Raw genomic sequence first — 7,609 nt, 5'->3', positions numbered from 1 at the left:
AATGCAATTCATACAGATTATTTACTGAATACATGTTTTCATATTCTAAACAAATTTGGAAATTTTTTCAACACTAGCAAATCAAATGATAAAAAATGAAATATATAAAATGAAAATCATCAGAGTAATGAATGCTTTGGATGTGCATGACAGTCTTTCAAGAATTAATGCAGTTGTAAGAATGTTGTAAGAAAAATGCCTTTGCGTTCAGTTTTTTGTAAGTTTATTAGCATTCAAAGGAAATATTAAATTATGTCATCACACGATTGTTTGAAACAACCTTGGGATCATAAAGAGCAGGGGGAGTCTGACTATCCCGATGACGTCAGCGCTCTTGGAGGGGCGGAGAGATGAGAGCCGCAGGTGGGACGTGAAACTGGCCGCGTTTACCCCTTAGTTTTACCGACGATCTGATTTTCCGTGAGTGCTTGAGTGGTGCTTCTGAACGACATGGGGAAGCTTCAGGAATTCGAGATTACTTTCACTAATAACAAAGTGGTCTACAACCCCGGGGAGTCCATATCAGGAACTGTGAGAATTAAAACAGGCCACTCCTTACAGTTTAAAGGTAAGCGACGCTGTGTATCTTACATATGCTTACAATAGGAAAAATGATTTGCATGGACAGCACAGCTGGCAGGCTTCGGGGTCTCCCCGTTCAAGTAAAATGAGGGTGTTAAAATAATGCATGTCAACATGGACGTGTCGCTATATGAACGTGTTGCATGTTTGCATGGTGACATTCAGCATCCTTTGCTGCTCCGTTTCATATACAGTGCAGTACAGATCCATATATATTTATGAGAAATAGTAGCTGTGATCAGAAGGCATCAACATCTGTTTTAATGAACGTCAGTGTACATCCTGTTTCTCCTGCGTTACTGGTTTCGGTTCGATTGCTCAATCTGGATCACATCTGGATCGTTTAAGCCTATTGCATATCGTGTGCGTTTCAACAAGTGGGTTTTGATGTTTGTCATCACTTGATTTTCATCTTTAAATGTCCACAAATGAGCGTACATTCAGAACTGACAAGCGAAAAGGTCCTATCGTTCGTTCAGGACGCGTTCTTGCGTTTAAAAACGCGTGCGGTGACCAGCTAAACGCAACTGAATGTAGGCTAAATGTAGGCTACTCCAAGCAAAAAAGCAAGAATGCTTGAACGACCGCTAATTACGCAAACCTGTTTTTCAAGAAGTTCACTGAATTATGTCAGTGGTTTGGTTATACTGATGAACATCACACATATAGGAAGATAAGTTGAAATTTTTAAAGTCGTCATAAATGTGTGATATGCATTCAAGGACGTTCAGAGTTAAATTGCCTTGTGGCACCCTTTAAACAGTTTAGCTCTTGAATCAAATGTTTTGTGATATGTGAATCTCTAATAAAGTGCTAAATAATCACAGTGTTTTGATGCTCTGTCTCAAGCGGCCCTCGTGACTAATGTAGGCTACTGTTTGCGAGCGTTTATTTAACGCACTCTAATTTATAACCAAACTTTTGTTGTTACCTAAACGAAAATAGGGTTTAAGCATTATATAATAATACATTTAATTTATAATTTATAAAATCGCCCCCTCCCCAAACCTTTGTCTTTACTTAGGGGCCTTATCAACTTTAAAACCTTAACAAGGGGTTAGGCTTTAAAGACCCAGTTGTAACAACTCCCTTAAGTTAAGAAAACGTCTAAAAGAAAAGTTCTAAAAGTGAGAAAATCAAAACCCTGGGCAACTCGCTCCCCACTAACCACAATTTAGCATATTGCTGGTCACTGGGGAAAGAGATAAGAAAGTAGGTTATACAAGGTGCTTTACACACTGAGTGAATGTGTACAAAGAATGCATTGTGTTTTCACTGAACTGTTTTAGTGTGTAGGTGAGATTCATGGAGTGACACGCGAGAAAAAAAAAAAAAAGAGATTCAGATGAAACAACTCTATAAGCTTATTTTCCTTTGCACTGTTTCTCTTATTGGGAAAACACAATTGAGACTGATCTGTTGCATGAAGTTGTTGTGCTTTTTCACTCAGTTGTAGAACCCCTCCCTTATTGTGGCACTTATGAAAAATGATCAACACTTTGCGGTCATGTTTCTGTTCCTCTCAGTTGTTCCTATCCACAGCGAGAAAACAGCTCTTCGCGTTCGATCACACTGTGGATTGGAAAATATTTTTGTCTGCTTTAGTGTCTATCAGTTGAATGCGTGACAGATGACATCACTATTATATGGGATGGTAAGGTCATGTGACCGGTGTGATTAGTAATTCTCTGCTGGCACTTTAATTTATTAGGACTTCCCGCATTGCCAGTACTTTGGGAATTGGCTCAGTGCATCCTCACCTTGACTTAATGTGGAAAAAGCTCCTCTAATGTGACAGACATTGTGTATTAGCATAACAAAACTGCTTGCTGATTTGAATCGTAGGTAACCTATATAGTCATTTTTTTTTAAAAGAATAGTTCATCCAAAATGTAGATTCTGTCATCATTTTCTTGCCTTCATCAATTTAAACCTCCATGAAAGAAAAGTAGATATGTTTCTCATCAACGTCATATTACACTACCCAGAATGGACCTGAATACTTGCTTTAGAGTCTTGCTGCGAAGTGGAGGATGTGATGTTGTTACTCCGAGAACAGCTGTGCTTTTCAATCCACATTGCTCAGTATGTTTTATTAAAAAGCAGCTGACTCATGCTTTGGCTTTCTTATCTGTCTTTTTTTTTTTTAGTCTGGCTGCTTTGATAAAAAGTCATGTCGTGGACCTGATGAGTATGAGAGACAATGGCATTTTTTTCAGCTTCCGCATAACTTATTGGATGAAAATAAAAAGCATGTTTTGAATATTAAAGTGAGTCTCTTTCAGTGCTGAGACATCCTTCTGTTGAAAGATGTTTTTTTATTTACATCACACCCTGTATTCAGTGTATAGGGTTACTAGTTAACAGACTTAACAGGCAAGACAGTCTCAGCTTTGGCAGAAGTCATGTATAATCTCTCGAAACTATGAAAGAAGGGCTTTAGCCTTAATCAGTCAGTTACAGAAACTCATCATAAAAAGATATGATTGCTTGAATCTCAAATAGAAACACTCTGTACAGTCTAGAAGTACATTAAAGGGATTGTTCTCCCAAAAACGAAAATTTTGCCATCATTCACTCACCCTCATGTCGTTCCAAACCTGTTTGAGCAACAAAACAGTTGCTGACTTCCATTGTATTTCCCCCCCTACTATGAAAGTCAATGGCTTCCTGTTTGGTTACCAGAATTCTTTTAAATATCATCATGTGTATTTAGCAGAAGAAAGCAGTTCATGCAGGTTTTGAACAGGTTGAGGGTGAGTAAATTATGACAGAATTTTAATTTTTGGATGAACTATCCAAAATTAAGATGAAGTTTTTATTTTGACGCTTTGAGACCTGTGTGATTTGTGGAGAGAAAATAGGCCTATCCTTAGTGTTTTGTTTAGGATATAAATATTGAATTTTGTCCCAAAGAAAAGTGGTTTATATGCAAAGGCTGAAATATTGAAAATACCCAAAAAGCCCCAGGAAGAAATCCATGTTTACAAGTTGCTTAAAACATACTTTTAGCTGACACAGGAAAACGGAGACTTATTTTGTTTGCAGAGGCGTATGCAAATTTCTGTCCAATCAAATTCTCTAAAATGACAACAGTAGAAAAACAGAAAAGGTTTTTGCCAGGATGTGACACAAGCTAGACTATTAGCAATTAAAAAAGGCAAGACCTTCTAACTAGGCTGTCCAACTAGGGCTGCAGAATTTTGAGAAAAAAAAATCTATTTGCTATTTTTCAGATAAAAATAAAGATTTTTTTAAAAGCTCTAGGCTTGGTATGCTGAAGGGCTTGGTACGCTGAAGAGCTTGGCAAAAAATGTTGTGTTTATATATCAATATTGACGTATAATAATAATCATCATCATTATTATTTTTATAATGTGTGCAGCATTTACTCTGAGCTAACCTGCTCTGAGACTCTGTTAATGCATGTGTGAATGAACACATAAAACAAGCAACACATATGTTAATTTCATTAAATTGAAGCCTTTGCGATTGGATAATGAGATTTGGGTTTTATTTTGATAATCATGCAGCCCTATACATCCAACTTCCTGTTTCAATAGGACAAATGTCAACAGATCATGATAGAAAGCATGTTCTCTTTATATCCAGCCTGGTATCAAATGCATACTAATGATTGTGATAAGCTTGTTTGTAATGCTTTAGAGCCTTTTGTCTCTTTGTATCTCAAGAGACGTTCACATAGACAAGCCCGTCTATTCATTAGCAGTGGACTGACTGGCCTGTAAGGCAACACCACTGATATCAGCATGATGCTATTCTGTCCCACACTGGCTCTGTGTGAGTGTTTGTGAAGAGACTCACTCCTGTCCCTCACTATAACAGGGCATTCAGCACATTTACAGGAAGTACAGTACCTACGCCCTTGTTTGTGTTGAAATATTTGACACACTATTGAACACAAACATTAAGTTCAGCCCGAAGCTGTTTGTCCCTTTAATAACGGGAATCGCAGGCCTCAAACATCATTATTTACGAATGAAGCATGCTTTTTTTTTTTGAGGAGTATTCACCCAATATGATACCTAATTACTGTTCCTAAGTATTCAGGATGAGTTTAGAGCAGGTCTCCTGAGAACCTTCTAGGGACAGAACCTGGTGTGTTTAGCTTTAAAAGAAAGTTTGAATATGTAAAGCTATTTTGGAGACGTCAACGTTTTAATTTCAGTTTCATAGTGAAAACTATTTAACAAACCCTTCTGTTGTTTAAGCAAGCCAAGTCCTTTTTGACTCCTTGTGCTTTTGAATTAAAAATTTCTGTTCATTCAAGGCCGGAAACTCTGACATAGCTGTGTCCCAGCAGGTATATAGGCATAGTAACAAGAACTCCATGACTGCATCTGCCATCTGCAAATAGCAAATGAACTGAGTCACAGTGAGAGTACGCTTAGGGCATCCAACTCCTAATGTGTCTAGACTTTAGGATGTTTTTTTCAAAATAGAACTACCTGCAAACTGCAATCATGAAGTTTCTTTTTGAACGTAAAAAAATTTGGCTTTCTGTAAAAGAGCATCACCTGAACATTTCTGGTCCTTTTCAACTGTTAATTTCTATTTTTGCTGCAGCGCAGTGTACTAAAGCAATATTTTTCCTTTAATACACTGATATAATGTTGATTACCACTAAATTTTGTTTGTACTTTTCCCACCTTTTCTTTTTTTTAAATGGTTACAGCGAGGAGTTTACAATGGAATTTAAAACAGAAAAGTGAAGCTTGTAATTTTATAAAAGTAATTGTATTAATTATTCTGTAAAAACTTCAATTAAGTCAAAATGATTAGATCTTTATTGTTTGAGCTCTAGCTCTGGAAGCTGATTTTTAATAGAATCTTAATGGGTTTATGGCATTGCGTTGTCATGGTGACAAAGTTTTAAAATGGTTAGAAAAAGTAATTTTTCATGTTAAAATCATATTTGAAAATGTACTCACCCTTATGCCTTCCAACATGAGTTAGTTTCTTCTTAGTAACAGATCTGGATACATATGACATTACATCACTTTAGGGTAGCCAGAAGCAAACATTTGAAGTTAAAAAATGTCTTGATGGATTTGTTTATTATAAACATGTAGCTTTTTGTTGTACAAGACATTAATTGATGGACTGGAGACATGTCAATTGACTCTCGTTCTGACGGCACCCATTCACTGCAGGCTGGTGAGCAAGTGATGTAATGCTAAATTTCTCCAAATCTGTTCTGATCTTGGATGGCCTGAAGGTGAGTAAATTCTAAGCAAATTTTCATTTGGGAGAACTGTTCCTTTAAAGAAAAGTAGGGATAAGTGTAAATGAATTTTTGTGGTTGTCAACATTGTCACAAATACTGTTGATTGAGCTTGACATGACCAGTATCTGGAATATTACTTTAAATCAAACTTGTGATGAATAAAAGCTCGTCTGACACTAGAGAAATTTCTTGTAAATGTTTAACCTCCGGGGTTGTTAGACCTTTAAGTGATTGTTATAGTGAGAGATGTAGATTGACACTTTATTTATCTCGCTGATGCCAGTGGCACCCATGTTGGCACCTCATACCTTGCTTTTTCCTGATTTCGCCTTCCAGCGGTCCTGCCATGCCAGCTGCCCTCGACTGGGCTCTTTTTTTTATGGTCACAGCGTCACGTGCCTGGCGAAATGCATTCTCTCATTCTCTTTATGTGTCTCTTCCTGTTTCTTTCTCTTTCTTCCCAGGAATGAGGAAGAGTGAACATGTCTATTTCTGGGTTTTAGATAAGACAGATTTGTCCACACTGTCTAGAATGAGGGATGCAGCTGTAGCATTTGAAATGGAGCTACGGATGGGATAAATTTACTCTCTTTTATGTTTGCGACTAATGACGTTCTTGATTCTTTTAGTGACTGTTTTTAAGTGTAAGCTTTCAGCTCATTCTCAAGCAGTAATGATTAATGTAGGACATGCGGTACATCTGGCCTCACTGAATGTATCTGGTGAAATATTAGAGTGCTCACATTGTCTTATTAGTTTCAAAGGGAACCAACAAACCCTTCTGTTCCATAACGGGAATATTTCATGCAACTGATCACATGTGAGAACAAAAGACTTCCAGTCTCTCAGTGTACCGTTTCCTGTTTTAGTTCCTACTGTTTTATATATACACTTCCAATTTTACATGCAATCTTCGGAAAGCATGTTCATTTAAAGGGATAGTTCACCCAAAAATGAAAATCCTGTCATTTGCTCACCCTCATGTCATTTCAAAATCTGGCTTTCTTTCTTCTTTGGAACCCAACAGAAGATATTATGACGAATGTTTCAGTTGTTGCTGACAAACAACTTTGGAGCCCACTGACTTTCATTGTATGGAAAACACACACACACACACACACACACACACACACACACACACACACACACACACACATACACACAAAACGTTCTCGTGTTCCACAGAAGGAAGTATATTATGTATCAGTAGTGGTAAAGCTTTTAGATTAAAACCTCTCGGAAATTCCACGCTTAACCTTAATGACCTTTCTTTGTCCTTTCTCTTTGTCTGAATAGCCCTCAACTCGATGACTGTAAGAGGCCACACTTACCACATTATTCCACACAGTGGAATAATGGCCTTGCATGGAGGCTGGAATGTCACACATTTCTCACAAATGGTGTTAAGAATCTTCAGATATTCTTGAACAGCACCCAACTGTCTAATCACAGCCCTTATTTACTTGCTAACCAAAAGCTTTTGTGGTGAGCTTTGGAATTTTGGAATGTCCTCTGTGATATGTTTGTTTGTTAGTGTGCGCATTGGAGCGAGAGTGTTTTATTGAGGCAAAGATGAGGATAGCCTTCACCTGGCGGCAGGTTTATGTCTGTTATCGTGCATATCTTATAAGAATGTGGTTGCTAGGCCACCGACATTCAGAAGTACTGGTCCCAGGAGACGTATGGGGTTTCCCAGCCCCGATGTCCTTTGTGTGCAGGTGCCCTCTCTATCATTCATACTCTCTCAGAGGACAAAGACGCCTTTACCTTCCTTACAGA

General features: G+C 37.7%; 1 pseudogene; it reads left to right on the top strand.

Moving 5' to 3' along the window:
* The first annotated feature begins 288 nt into the window (after window positions 1-288).
* LOC109046034 overlaps window positions 289-7,609 on the top strand; it is a 30,455-nt pseudogene continuing 23,134 nt past the window's right edge.

Source organism: Cyprinus carpio, chromosome A21 (genome assembly GCF_018340385.1).
Source record: "Cyprinus carpio isolate SPL01 chromosome A21, ASM1834038v1, whole genome shotgun sequence".
NCBI lineage: Eukaryota > Metazoa > Chordata > Actinopteri > Cypriniformes > Cyprinidae > Cyprinus > Cyprinus carpio.
This window is presented reverse-complemented; position numbering and strand designations above follow the sequence as displayed.